The sequence below is a fragment of the Ictidomys tridecemlineatus genome, chromosome 3 (assembly GCF_052094955.1).
Source record: "Ictidomys tridecemlineatus isolate mIctTri1 chromosome 3, mIctTri1.hap1, whole genome shotgun sequence".
Lineage (NCBI taxonomy): Eukaryota > Metazoa > Chordata > Mammalia > Rodentia > Sciuridae > Ictidomys > Ictidomys tridecemlineatus.
The window spans coordinates 140,781,698-140,795,451 of NC_135479.1; the positions used below are offsets into that span (position 1 = coordinate 140,781,698).

Below are 13,754 nucleotides of genomic sequence, written 5' to 3' on the forward strand. Positions count from 1 at the left end.
GATATACACGTTAAAACCCATCACATCCTTTCCATCCATTTGACCAATGAAGAAACTCAGATCCTGAAAGGGGAAAGAGTTTACCCAGTCCAAGGCATTAAGAAGTTGTCATAAGGGATGGATCCCCGCAGTTAGAGCAGAGCAAATGTTCAGAGTGCTAGTTATTTGTCCATGGAGGGGAAGCCCTACCAAGGTCAAGAACTGGTGAAGTTCAGGGGCCCAGAGAGGGAACCCCATCTCATTTAGTGATACAACATAAGAAGACAGATAGGAAAAAGCCAGTGTTGCCCCACCTAATTTGGGGGCAGTGGGGTGGGGTAGCTGCTAAAGGGAGGGACCAGGCTAAACCCCCGTACCCCATCCCTCTCTTCAGTCACTCATCATGTACCTAATATGTGTTCACCCTGAGCTAGGGATTCTGGGTAAATTTGAAGAAACACAAGTCAACAGACTTGGTCTTCAAGAAGATGGTATGGTGGTGCACCTCTGTAATACTAGTGGCTCGGGAGACCGAAGCAGAAGGATTGAAAGTTCAAAGCTAGCCTCAGCAACTTAAGGAAGCCCAAAGCAAATTAGTGAGACTGTCTCAAAATTTAAAGTCCAAAAAGGACAAGGGACATGGCTCAGAGGTTAAGCACCCCTGGGTTCAATCCCTGGTACAAAAAAAAAGCAACAACAAACAAACAAAAAAAAACAATGACAGTATGTACAAACTCTTTACTACATGCTTCCTATGCACTGACTGATTTAAAACACTCCTAAGTACTCTACTCTATCCATAAATTTTACAGATGGGGATAAAAAATAAAGCCAGAATTCAGTCCACATACAACCATAAGCAAAACTGCTTGGCTTGTGGATTCAAGTTTCTGGAGGAAAGACTGGAAGTTTAATATCCATCCCACCGTATAAGATATGTCAAATATATACTGTACTGTCCTCTGGTGCTAAATGAATTGATGGATTCTATAAGATAGTTTAAAGAGGCCAAGATCCCAGGAAAAGACTAGATTGACCCATGTAGATCATTTCACTCTTTCCTAAAACTCTACCAAAATAATAATAATTTTTTTTTGTTTTGTTTTGAATGGCATAGTTCCTAAGGCTAGGGAAACTGGTAGATCGGACAAACATATATCTTTGGAAGCTGAAAAGCAAATAGGCCAGTGACAATGGAGAGCAGACCTGAGATAATCACAGGTTACAAAATGAGAGGAACTCAATGAACTCACAAATCCTCCGAAGGCCTAGAACTGGCAGCCCCAGGCACCTATGAAAGAAGAGGTGACGTGTCTGAAGGAAAATGCAGGAGTACTTATACTTAGAAGCTATTTAAGAAATAGTAAATTAAGCTCAGTGTACACACCTGTAATCCCAGAAACTCAAAAGGATGAGGCAGGAAAATCACAAGTTCAAGGCTGACCTTGGCAACTTAGCAAAACCCTTTATCAAAATATAAAAGAGCTGGGGATGTGGCTCAGTGGTCAAGCACTTGCCTAGCATGTGTGAGGTCCTGGGTTTGATCCTCATTACTGAAGGGAAAAAAAATTTAAAAAACAGTAAGACTTTACTTCACAATACAATCAAAGGTGACTGCCTTTCCACACCCTGTCAAAGCCAAAAATTTCCCCAGAGAGATAAGCTGAAGGTCTTTCCAAGGAGCTTTGTGGACAATAGAAGTGCACATCCCAAACAAGGGAAGCATAGGCAGTACACGCCAAAATCCCAGTTCCTTTTCTACCTAAGAACTAAAGCCTCCACTCTCTTAAGAGACAAAAGGTGTGTTCTCTAGAGCCTCTGACCAAGCCAAGAAAGATGTAAAGATACCAACACTGGGAGCCATCCATACCAACAAATGAGCCATCGGGGTCAAAGTTCAAAGGCCTCAGAGCACTGTAGTCCTTAAGAGCAGACAATAAAAAATTACCAGATGCCCAAAAGAAGAAAATTTCAGGGAAGAATCATAAAATATTATAACCACAAAAAATAACAGAATTATTATTTTTTTAACTGGAGAAACAAAAAATTACAAATGAGCTCGGCGCGATGGCACACACTTATAATCCCAAAGGCTCAGGAGGCTGAGACAGGAGGATTGCCGGTTCAAAGCCAGCCTCATAAACAGCGAGGCACTAAGCAACTCAATGAGACCCTGTCTCTAAATAAAATACAAAATAGGGCTGGGGATGTGGCTCAGGGGTTGAGTGTCCCTGGATTCAATCTCCAGTAACCGCCCCCCAAAAAAACTACAAATGAGAGCAGACAAAAAACTCAACAGACCCATCCCCATTCTAGCAAACTCTGGCATACGATGGGTGCTTGTAAATATTTGTCATATGGATAAATGAGGTTTAATTCACTTGTCTTTCAAATTTTAGTGAATATACAAATAACAAATATAGATCCTGATCCCACAGAATTGGAGTAGTGCCCAAGAGTCTCTATTCTAACAATTTCCCAAGTGATGCTGTTGTGTGGTCCATAAAGCACAAAATGAAAAGTAAAGGCCTTCTAAGCTCTAGGTTTTTTGGCTTCATATGTATTAAAGTCAACTGCAAGCTTGAAAATTGTCAATGTTTGGGCATCCCCTGAGATTCTGATGCACTCGGTCTAAGTGAGTCTCAGGCATCATATCTTGAAGCTTCTTCAATAGATCCAAACTGGAGCTGAGAACCATAGCTCTGATGAAAGCCCATAATTATGCCAATCATTTGTCCTCGCCAGAACAGTCTGTTCTCAGATATTATCTCCATTGTTAACCTGAACCATTTTTTAGAATTCCCTTCACACCAAGATCATAAACATAAGTTAATGGGTCTAAATCCCCCAAAAATTGTTCTGAGAATTTTTTCCTGATTAGATTTTCACACTCAATTTTTTTTTTAATGGAGTCCTCTAAACTTTAACAAGGCAAGCCTTCTTGGAAAGATTTTTTTTTAAATGAGATGTAGACTACCTCATGGTATAAAATAGTATTAACAGCTCATCCTCACAGAGAATGTGGAATTATATTAGACTGCAATATGAACTCTGGAACCTAAAAGGCAATGGAGTAATGTCCTGAAGATGCTGAAAGAAAAAAATTTCCAACCCAGATTTCTATATTCATCTATCAACCGAATTATCCAGGGACAGAGTGGCACAGTCTCAAACCTACCACCCGAACATGGTCCTCTCTCTCGAAACTAAATATGCTGTACTGAAACTAGAGAGTAAAGCACCCGAGGGGAAGACTAGGGATACAGGAAGTAGAAGGGCAGTAAAGGAAATGCCCAGGATTTTGAAGGTTGCCTAGTCTGTGCTGTTTTTTAGGGCAGAAGGATGTTAAAGAGTCTTCTTCAGAAAAATGAATTTGACAGAATACCTAATGGAACTGACATCTTGGGAAATTTAGACAGTGAAGAATGTAACTAATCAAAAGGTACACAGAACACTTGGCAGGACTAGAGTATATAGTTCAGTAGTAAAGAGCTTGCCTAGTATAAAAAAGGCCCTAGATTCAATCTCCAACACAGAAAAAAAAATTAATTAAATAAAAAGAAAACAAAGGTTGGGGAAATAGCTCAGTTGGTAGAGTGCTTGCCTCTCATATATAAGGCCCTGGGTTCAATCCCCAGTGCCACCCCCCCCAAAAAAAAAAGAAAAGAAAAAAACCTAAGCAAACAAAAACAACTACAGAGAGAACAAAAACAACTACAGAGAGAACAAAAAGTTGTTCAAGAAAGGAAAAGCCATCACATTTTATGATATCATAATAACGTAAGCACAATCAGTTAAAGCAAAAAAAAAAAAAAAACCTAGAGTAGATATATTAAAGATGGGAAGAGTGGAAGGGTGAGAATGGGTGAATGAAAGTCAGATCCTCATCTTACTGACCAATATAGGATAAGAAGGATCAGATTTAACAGGGATCAGCTGAAACACAAACAAACACAACAATAAGGCCCTTGGAAAAGGAAAGGAGGGGATGGGAGGGGGACATAATGCCAGCCTGAAAAGAGACATCAAGTCTGGAGAACATCCTGTGACCTGCTGCTACTCCCTGACAGCTTCAACCACAACAACTCCACCTTTAAGTTAGAACACTTATCTGATCCTCTCAGCTTCACCCACAGCAGCCCTTCTTAGATGCCCTTGCCCTTACCTATAGCAAAAGTCAACCACAAGCAGACCCTTACCCAAAATGCTTTCTCTCCCCAAAAGAGGTATCAAACCAAAAGGATGCTCGCAATATCTTAATTATGTAAATAAGGGATGAAATGATGCAGTTCTGATTGGCTTATTAAGCTCAGAGCTTGAAGAGTTTGATTGGTACATATTGACATCACTCACCCTACCAATCACCTGCGCTGGGCCATTAGACATACCTTTAAAAACTCCAAGACATCTGGGCATAGTGGTGCATGCCTGTAATCCCAGCAGTTTGGGAGGCTGAGACAGGAGGATTGTGAATTCAAAGCCAGCCTCAGCAATGGTGAGGCTCTAAGCAACTCAGTGAGACTCTGTCCTAAATAGGGCTGGGGATGTGGCTCAGTGGTCAAGTGACCCTGAGTTCAATCCCCAAGTTCAATCCCCAACCGAAAATAAATCCATTGGTATCTGTCTCTTGGGGCTCCTCCCCTTCCAGAGCTCTGCTTTCTATTACTGTAATAAATCCCATTACTTTGCTCTCACTCTTATATCCATGGACCGCTTTCCTTGAATTTGCTGGACAAAAGAACCCAAACTGCCTAATTCCATGTTGCCCAAACAGACAAAACACACAAAATACTTTAAGACACAAGACATCAGAAAATAACAGAGTGAATCCCTATGACTGAGAGTTTACAGGCTATGGCATGAGGAAAAGAACCCAGATGAATACAGGAAACTCCCTGAGTTCAGAAGATGGAGCTAAGAACCCAGGGAGATTTAGATAATTGGTATTTGCACAACAGGATATCAGAGAGGAGATAGACCACAGATCCACAAAAGGTGCCCCTTGAGGATCAGTAGAGCAATGGTTATCACAAGAATATGAAGAAATTATCAAAGGCTAGAGAAACAAACCATTAGAAATAACAGTATCTGGCACTCACAAGTCTGGGAAAGTGCTTGTTCTCACGTGCCAGATTGGAAAAGGTAGGCCCTGGATAGAATTCACCAGAGGGTCTTGCCTCAGCAGTGGGGTATTATTAGCCCTAGACTGAGTATGGCTCTGGTCCCACGTAGCAAAACAAGACCCAAAAAGAACAAATTATTTCCAAGCCATGTAACTGCATTCCAGAACAAAACTCAAGAATTTTTATAAGAATTCAAAAATATTCAGCAAACAATTAGGTGAAATTCACATTGTCTGGCATCCAAACAAAAATTACCAGGTGTGAAAAAAAGCAGGAAACTATGACTTATAACAAGGAGATGAAGTAACCAATCCCAAACAACCCAGAATTGACAAGATGTGAGAATTAGTAAACATGGGATGTGGGTATAAATTAGTAATAGAGTACTTGCCTAGTACATGCCAGCTCCTGGGCTTATGAAATAAGTTTTTATAACTACTTTCCACATGTTCAAAAAGCTGAGACAATTTTTTTAAAAAATGATCCAAATCAAATTTCTAAAATAGCCAGACATGGTGGTGTATACTTATAATCCCAGCAACTCTGGAGGCTGAAGCAGGAGGATCGCAAGGTCAAGGCCAGCCTCAACAACTTGGCAAGACTCTGTATCAAAATAAAAAATTTTTAAAAAGGGCTGGGGATGTAGCTCAGTGGTAAAGCACCCCTGTGTTCAATTCCCAGTACCCCTCCCCTGCCAAAAATTTCTAAAATAAAAATGACAATTCATGACAGTAATATACTGAATGGAAAATGGACTCAACAGCAGATTAGACACTACTGAAGAAAAACATGGTAAACTTGAAGACGCTGAAAAAAAAAAAAACAACTATCCAAAACACACACACAAAGGAAAAAGAAATTTAAAAATAAATAAAGCAGCAGATGAATACAGTGGCACACCTACCATTCCAGCTACTGGGAAGCTGAGGCAGGAAGATCCAAGTTTGAGGCCAGCATGGGCAACTTAGCAAGAACTTGTTTCAAAATAAAAGGATTGGGGATGTAGCTCAGTGGCAGAGCGTGTCTAGTATTTTCTGGGTTCAATCCCCAGTACAGAGAGGGGAAAATATATGTATAACTGGAGTTCCTGAGAAGATGACAGATAATTGAGGATAAAAGGAATATTTGAAGAGATAATGGCTGAAATTTCTCCAAATTTGGTTAAAATCATAAGCCCAAAGATCCAAGAAGTTCAATGGACAGCAGTATAAGAAATATGATGAAAACTCAAATTGCTCAAAATCAGTGATAAAGAGAAAAAAAATTTAAGTAGCAATACCAGACACAGGAACAGTGAACATGATCAAAGCAAAATATCTGCAAGATGGAAATGTCAAATGAAAGCCACTTATCTGTATAATTAATATGTTAATTATAATAATTTAAGTAGTAGGAGAGGGAGAAGACATGTAATGTATGGAGGAACAAAGATGACAGCCAATTTCTTGCAAAAACAACAGGAAGTGTGAAAATAATGGCATAACACAACTACAGTACTGAAAAAGTGAGCTGGGATTTAGCTCAGTGGCAGAGTGCTTGCCTCTAATACCCAAGGCCCAAGGCCCAAGGCCCTGGGTTTGTTCCCCAGCAGCACACATGCATGCATGCATGCACACACACACACACACACACACACACACACACACACACACACGAAGAACTAAAAGAAACTTGACAACCTAGAGTTTTATTCCAACAGAAAAACAGCAATATCTTTGAAATATAATGCAAAATAACCTTTTAGATATATATACAAAAGCTGAAAGAATTCATCACCAGTAGACTCATACTACAATAAATGTTAAAGGAACTTCCTCTAGTAAAAAAAAAAAATAGGGCTTGGGATGTGGCTCAAGCGGTAGCGTGCTCGCCTGGCATGCGTGCGGTCGGGGTTCGATCCTCAGCACCACATACCAACAAAGATGTTGTGTCCATCGAGAACTAAAAAATAAATATTAATATATATAATACCATTAGAAATACAGGTCTATGCAAAGAAATGAACAGCACTAGAAACTGTACAATTGTAACTACACGGGTAAAATAGATTTTTTTTCTTATTATTCAAATCACTTTAATAGGTGAATGTAGTGGGTTTTTTTAAATTTTGTACTGGGAATTATATTCAGGGGTGCTTTACCACAAAGTCACATCCCCAGCCCTTCTTATTTTGAGATAGGGTCTTGCTAAGTTGCTGAGGTTGGCCTCAAAACTTATGATTCTTCTGCCTTAGCCTCCTGAGTCACTGAGATTACAAGTGTGTGCCATCCGTCTTATATAACATACTTTTGACAATAATAGCATAACAAGAGGGAGAAATAAAACACCATTTTAAGTTTTTATACTAATATCACTTGAAGGTGTTATAAGTTAAAGATGTATACTATAAATCCTATAGACATTACAAGAAAATGATCCATAAACAAAGATACAAAAACACTAAACAAATTCCTTAGCAAGGGCATGGTGGTAAACACCTGTAATCCCAATGGCTTGAGAGGCTAAGGCAAGAAGATGGCAAGTTCAAAACCAGCCTTAGCAACTTAGTTAGACACTAAGCAACTTAGGGAGACAGTGTCTCAAAGCAAAAATAAAAAGGGCTTGGGATGTGGCTCAGTGGTTAAGTGTCCTTAGATTCAATCCCCGGTACCAAAAAAAAAAAAAAAAAAAAAAAAATTTCCTTAGCAAACATAATCCACTTACATACACAGATAGTTATAATATAAATTATAGCATAACCAAGTAGAGTTTGTCCCAGAAATATGAGGTTAACATTTGAAAAACCATTCAGTGTAATTCACCATGCTAAAAAACTAAAAGACAGAATCCAATATCATTTTGAAAGGCGCGCACACACACACACACACACACACACACACACACACACACACACACACAACATTCTTTCCTGATTACAACTCTCAGTTGTACACACCTGCATCGCAATAGCTGGGGAATATGAGGCAGAAGGATTGCAAGTTCAAAACCAGCCTCAGCAACTTAGCAAGGCCTTAAGCAACTTAGTGTAAAATTTAAAAAGGGCTGGGGATGTGGCTCAGTGGTAAAATGATCCTGGGTTACATCCTCTATACAAAAAAAAAAAAAAAAAAAACCCACAAAACAACCACCACAACAAAAAACACTGCACCAGAGGTTCTAGCCAGTGCAGTCAAGTAAGAAAAAGAAGTAACATAATGCATTCTGTTGCATGTAGTTAAAAAATAAAATCAATTAAAAAAAAAAGTAGCAGTAACAGGCATAAAGATCAGAAAGAAGTAAAACTGTCTTTATTAGCAGATGGCATTATGATTTATGGAGATTCTGGAAGCCATCAAAAAATCTACGAGAATAAGTCAGTTTAGCAAGGTTGTAAGATTCAAGTTCCATATCAAAAAATCAATAGTATTTATTTATGTTAGGTGCAGCAGCACAGACCTGTAATCCCAGCAACTTGGGAGGTTAAGGCAGGAAGACATCAAGTTCAAAACTAGCCTCTGCAATCCAGTGAGAACATGTCTCAAAATAAAAAAGGGGACAAAGCTCTAAAAGGCTGGGGGACATAGCTCAGTTGCAGAGTGCCCTGGGCTCCATCCCTAATACCAAGAAAAGGAGGGGAAGGGAAGGAGGGAGGGGAGGAGAGACAGAAGAAAAAGTATTTATCTATTAGGAACAATATATTGAAATGTAAAACAATATCATCTTATGGAAGTATTATTGACAAGAGCTAAAAAGTATATGTAACCCAAATGTCTATAAATGCATGAATAGATAATCAAAATGTGGAATATTAATAGAATTGTTCAGCCTTAAAAAAAAATTCTGACATGCTACAACATAAATGAATTTATGCTAAGTAAAACAAGCCAGTCATAAAATAGAAATACTATTTGATGATACTATATGATTCTACTCCCATGAGTCACCTAGAGTAGGCAAACTCATAAAGACAGAAAGAAAGTAGAATGAGTGGTTGCCTGGAATTGGATACAGAATTTCAATTCTTCAAGATAAAATATTATAAATGTTTCAATACCACTGAACAGCACATTTAAAAACCATTAAAATGGTAAATTTTGTTATATATATTCACCACAATTAAAATAGCTTTTAAGCTGGGCATGGTGGCACACATATAATCCTAGCTACGTGGGAGGCTGAAGCAAGAGAATCACAAACTCAAAACCAGTCTGTAATCCCAGCAGCTCAGGAGGCTGAGACAGGAAGAGCACAAGTTCAAAGCCAGCCTCATCAACAGCGAGGCACTAAACAACTCAGTGAGAGCCTGCCTCTAAATAAAAACACAAAATAGGGCTAGGAATGGGCTCAGTGGTGGAGTGCTCCTGAGTTCAACCCCCCAGTAACCCCCCCACCCCCCCCAAAAAAAGAAAAAAACAGCCTGGGCAATTTAGTGACACCTATCTCAGAATAAAAAATTAAAAGATCTGGGGATGTAGAGTACACCAAGTTCAACCCTTATTACCACAAAACAAATAACAATAAAGCAGATTTTAAAGATTAAAAGGCCATTAAAAAAAAAAATTAAGCCAGGCATGATAGCACACGCCTGTCATTCCAGTGACTCAGAAGACTGAGGCAGGAGGATTGCAAGTTTGAGGTTCTAAGTAACTTAGCAAGATCCTGTTTCAAAATAAAAAATAAAAAGGACTAAGGATGTAGCTCAGTGAAAGAGTATCCCTGGATTCAATCCTCAGTACCACCAAAAACAAAAACATAAAAACTTCTCTTCAAAAACACAATGTTAAGAGAACTAAGTTGCAAACTACAAACTGAAAGATTTGCAAAACAGATACCTAACAAAGGGCTTATATCCAGAATACAAAAATCTTTTCAAGGAACTGGGGTTGTGGCTCAGAGGTAAAGTGCTCGCCTACCATGCATGAGGCACTGGGTTTGATCCTCAGCATCATATAAAAATAAAATAAAGATATTGTGTCCACCTATAACTAAAAAATAAATATTTAAAAAAAACTTTTCAAAACTTAACATTACAAAAAACACAATTAGAAATGGGTAAACAAGGGCTGGGGATGTGGCTCAAGCAGTAGCGCGCTCGCCTAGCATGCGTGCGGCCCGGGTTCGATCCTCAGCACCACATACCAACAAAGATGTTGTGTCCACCGAGAACTAAAAAAATAAATAAATATTAAAAAAATTCTCTCTCTCTCTCTCCTCTCTCACTCTCTCTTTAAAAAAAAAAGAAAGAAAGAAAGAAATGGGTAAACAATCTGAAGAGACACATCACCAAAAGTGTAGTTTGAAAATAAGGACATGAAAAGATGTTCAGCATTAGTCATTAAGGAAATACAAACTGAAACTATAATCAGATACCATTACAGACACATTAGAATGTCTAAAATTAAAGAGACTAACCATATGAAGTGCTGGTTGTATACCAAATTGTTCAACCACTTTGGAAAACAGTCCTGCAGTTTTTTGTTTTGAGCTGGGGTTTTACTGGGCTGTCCAGGCAGGCTCTGAGCTACTGGGCTCAAGCCATCTTCCTGCCTCAGCCTAGACTATAGGCATATGCCATCATGCCCAGTTTTGGTTTTTTTTTTTTTTTTCAATATTTTTTAACTTGTTGATGGGCCTTTATTTTATTCATTTATTTATATGCTGTGCTGAGAATCTAACCCAGTGCCTCACACATGCAAGTGCTCAACCATTGAGCAACAATCCCAGCCCTCTCATACCTCTTTTAATACTAGGTATTTTTTCATTTATTTTAAAATTTGTAAAAATTAAATTTGTGATTGGATAAATAAACACACACAGAACAAAAATAAATAAATTTATTTACTTACTTCATAAAAATAAAAATTGTACAAATTAATGGGGAAATGTGATCAATATGCCAGTTTCTTGAAAGCTAAATGTTTACCTACTATATGATCCAATCATTACAGTCCTGGAGATTTACCCAAGAGGAAAAAAACACCATATATCTATACAAAGACTAAGAGAAATGTTCATAGAAGCTTTATTTGTAATACCAAAAACTGAAAACAATCCAACAGGTAAATGAATAGATGCTGTGGCATATGCGTGCAACAGCATACTCAGCAATAAGAGGATAAACCTCTGATATATGCAACAATGAGGATGAATTTCAAAAGTTAATAGGCAAAAGTCAGACCCTAAAAAGGGCACATGTCATTTGATTCCCATGTACACAAAATGCTAGATACTACAAACTCAGATTGACAGAAAGCAGATCAGTGTATTACCTGAGGAGGGAACAACAGAAGAGAGGTGAAATGAATTCCTAAGGACAAAAAAAAAAAACCTGGGCATATTCACTACCTTGTTAATGGTGATGGCTTCAAAGGATACACACAACGTTGAACTAATTAAATTGTACGTTGCATGTTTTAAGTATGTTCCGTTTACCATGTCATTATACCTTAATAAAGCTTATTAAAAAAAACAAAAAAACCCCACATCTTCCAGAATAAGCACAGAGCAGGGTGGTAATCTCAGACTTAAGAGATATGATCCTGTCTCCCCAACATCTGTTGCTGATCAGAGATTCTGGGAGGTGGAAACCAGGTACCACTGCACTCAGAACTCTGAAGGAGTCATGGCCACTGAATAGAAAAGGAAACAAACCCAGAGATGTTATCTTACCCAAGGTTACAGAACTAGTAATAAATGGTATCACCAAATCAAAACAGATAAGCCTAATTCTAAAACCTTTCTCCTTCTCTTCATCTATCACAAATTCAAAAAGTAGACCTAATCAAGTAGGTGGAGGTGTATATATGCTTGTGTATATGTGCTTAGAACAGACAATTCTCTCCTCTGAAGCCAGAAAGCCAGAACCCCTCTGGCCATTCCAGAAGAGCCAGGCACCGTGGACACTGCAGCTGAACTTCCGGTAAGTGAGTGAGTGGGAGGAAGTGTGACAGGCACGGGATGAAGCTGACAGACAAGTTTGGGTTTGCATGAGTAGCAGGCTAACCGGCTTCTCCAGCAGTCCCAGCCACCACCACCACCACTCCCTCTGCCTCCACAGGAAAGCTCTATCTCCACCCAGTGTAGTTCAGGAGCACTGGGGTATGGGAGTTATCTGACTCAGCCACTCAAGGTTGCCGCAAAGATGGGTCCCGGTTAAGGTCCTGAAGCAGGCAGCAACTCTGCATGCATCCCTACCTGAGAACTACAGAAGCAACCAACAACCCTGACAGTGCCAGGAAAGGAGTGAACAGCCCTAGAAAGATAAAGCCCATAAGCTGCTAACCAAGCCCCCAAACCACCCTGAGGAATGAGCAGGGCTGGCATTCAGGCCACATGAGTCAATAAGAAGTCAAATCTAGCCTCTGGCCCTGGCCTCTGTAAGCCCCACCTCTAGGCTGGGCCAGGAGTGGGCCCTACAGGATTCAGAGCCCACAACACCACAGCTACCCATCTGTCAATCTCCACTGGGTGAGGTTAAGGCCTGCACCACAGACACAGTCCAGAGTACAGCAGTGCAGGCACACCTTCCTCTCCCACCTTTTTCACATTGGGATCCCAAGGTCCCACTCAGACAAAAGACCTCACAAGTTGCTCTCTGCTCTTCTGCCCACTTTTCAACCTTGGCTCTGGGCCATTAGTATAAATCAACCATGACAAGACCTCATGGCAGGAGCAGATCAGGCTCGTGCCCAAGCTATTGGCTGCCACACTTAAATCTCAGCTCATGTGGCCAACAGGGTTACAAGGGTCTGATGCCTTCTTCCTTTCTCTTAGTGGCTGGAAGCAACTTGTGCTGATCACAACATGCACACTATTGTGTGGAGGGACCCCAAACTCCATCAGTAGACTTAAAACGTACGACTATCCCTGTTTTCCCTCTGCCCAGACCTGGCAACCACCCAGAGGATCTCCTATCCAGTCTAGGCTAGGAGATGGATGCTCCATCACTCCATTCGCTATATACATTACTGGAGGGAAATGTCAACCTAAAAGAACACAAAAGCAGTTTGGAAAGCACCCTCTTTTGGGCTTCCAAACACATCAACTCCAGCTAAGAACAGAACTGGACTTCCTTACCTGCCTCTTTCAGCTGCCTCCCTGCAGAAAAATCTTCGATGATGCCCAGGATGAAGAAACAGAAGAGGATCCTGCAGGCCACTTCCTGCCCTTGGGCAATGGCTTCAGAAGCTCTAAGGTTCACAGTGCTGTTCTGTGCCCCAATCCCCAACCTCCTACATCCTGTACTCCCTTCGACCCAGGAGGGATCCCAGTGCCAAGCTGGTGGCCTGCGGGTTACCACCTCCTCCTACGCCTGCGCCTGCGGGTCCTGTGCCCCTCGGGGGGTCCCTCTCCCTCCTGGGACCCCTTCCCGTTCAGATACGTTTCCTGGACAGCCCAAACCACCTGTCCCTCCTGCACACCTGGCAGCCAATTTGCTTCCTGCACTCCCAGGCGCCCTTCCCCGTCAGGCCCCTGGGGGCCCACAGGCCGGGCCCTCCCCACCAGCTCAAAAGTGTCTCGACGCGCTGGGGCTGCTCCCAGGACCCCCGCCTCGAGTCTGAGGTGCCCGCAGCTCTCCCAATTCTGCTCACCCTGCTCGCCCGAACTTTCGAGCCCCTCCCCGCGCTCACCGAAGCCGTCCCCGAACCCCGACAGTTGCTCAGGCTGCTGCAG

The 13,754-nt window shown here is 40.8% G+C and overlaps 1 protein-coding gene across 5 annotated transcripts in view; it reads right to left on the minus strand.

Annotated features, from left to right (window-relative positions):
* The window catches only part of Tnk2 (tyrosine kinase non receptor 2), a 74,396-nt gene extending 61,097 nt beyond the window's left edge, over positions 1-13,299 (minus strand). For 4 of the 5 annotated variants that reach the window (XM_078043981.1, XM_078043977.1, XM_078043973.1 and 1 more), the window contains exon 1: positions 13,158-13,295. The gene's annotated coding sequence lies outside the window, so the exon portion shown is untranslated. Of the gene's footprint in view, positions 1-13,157 lie in introns of all 5 variants that reach the window. The other variant, XM_078043978.1, reaches the window with a different exon arrangement.
* Between the last annotated feature and the right edge of the window lie 455 nt (positions 13,300-13,754).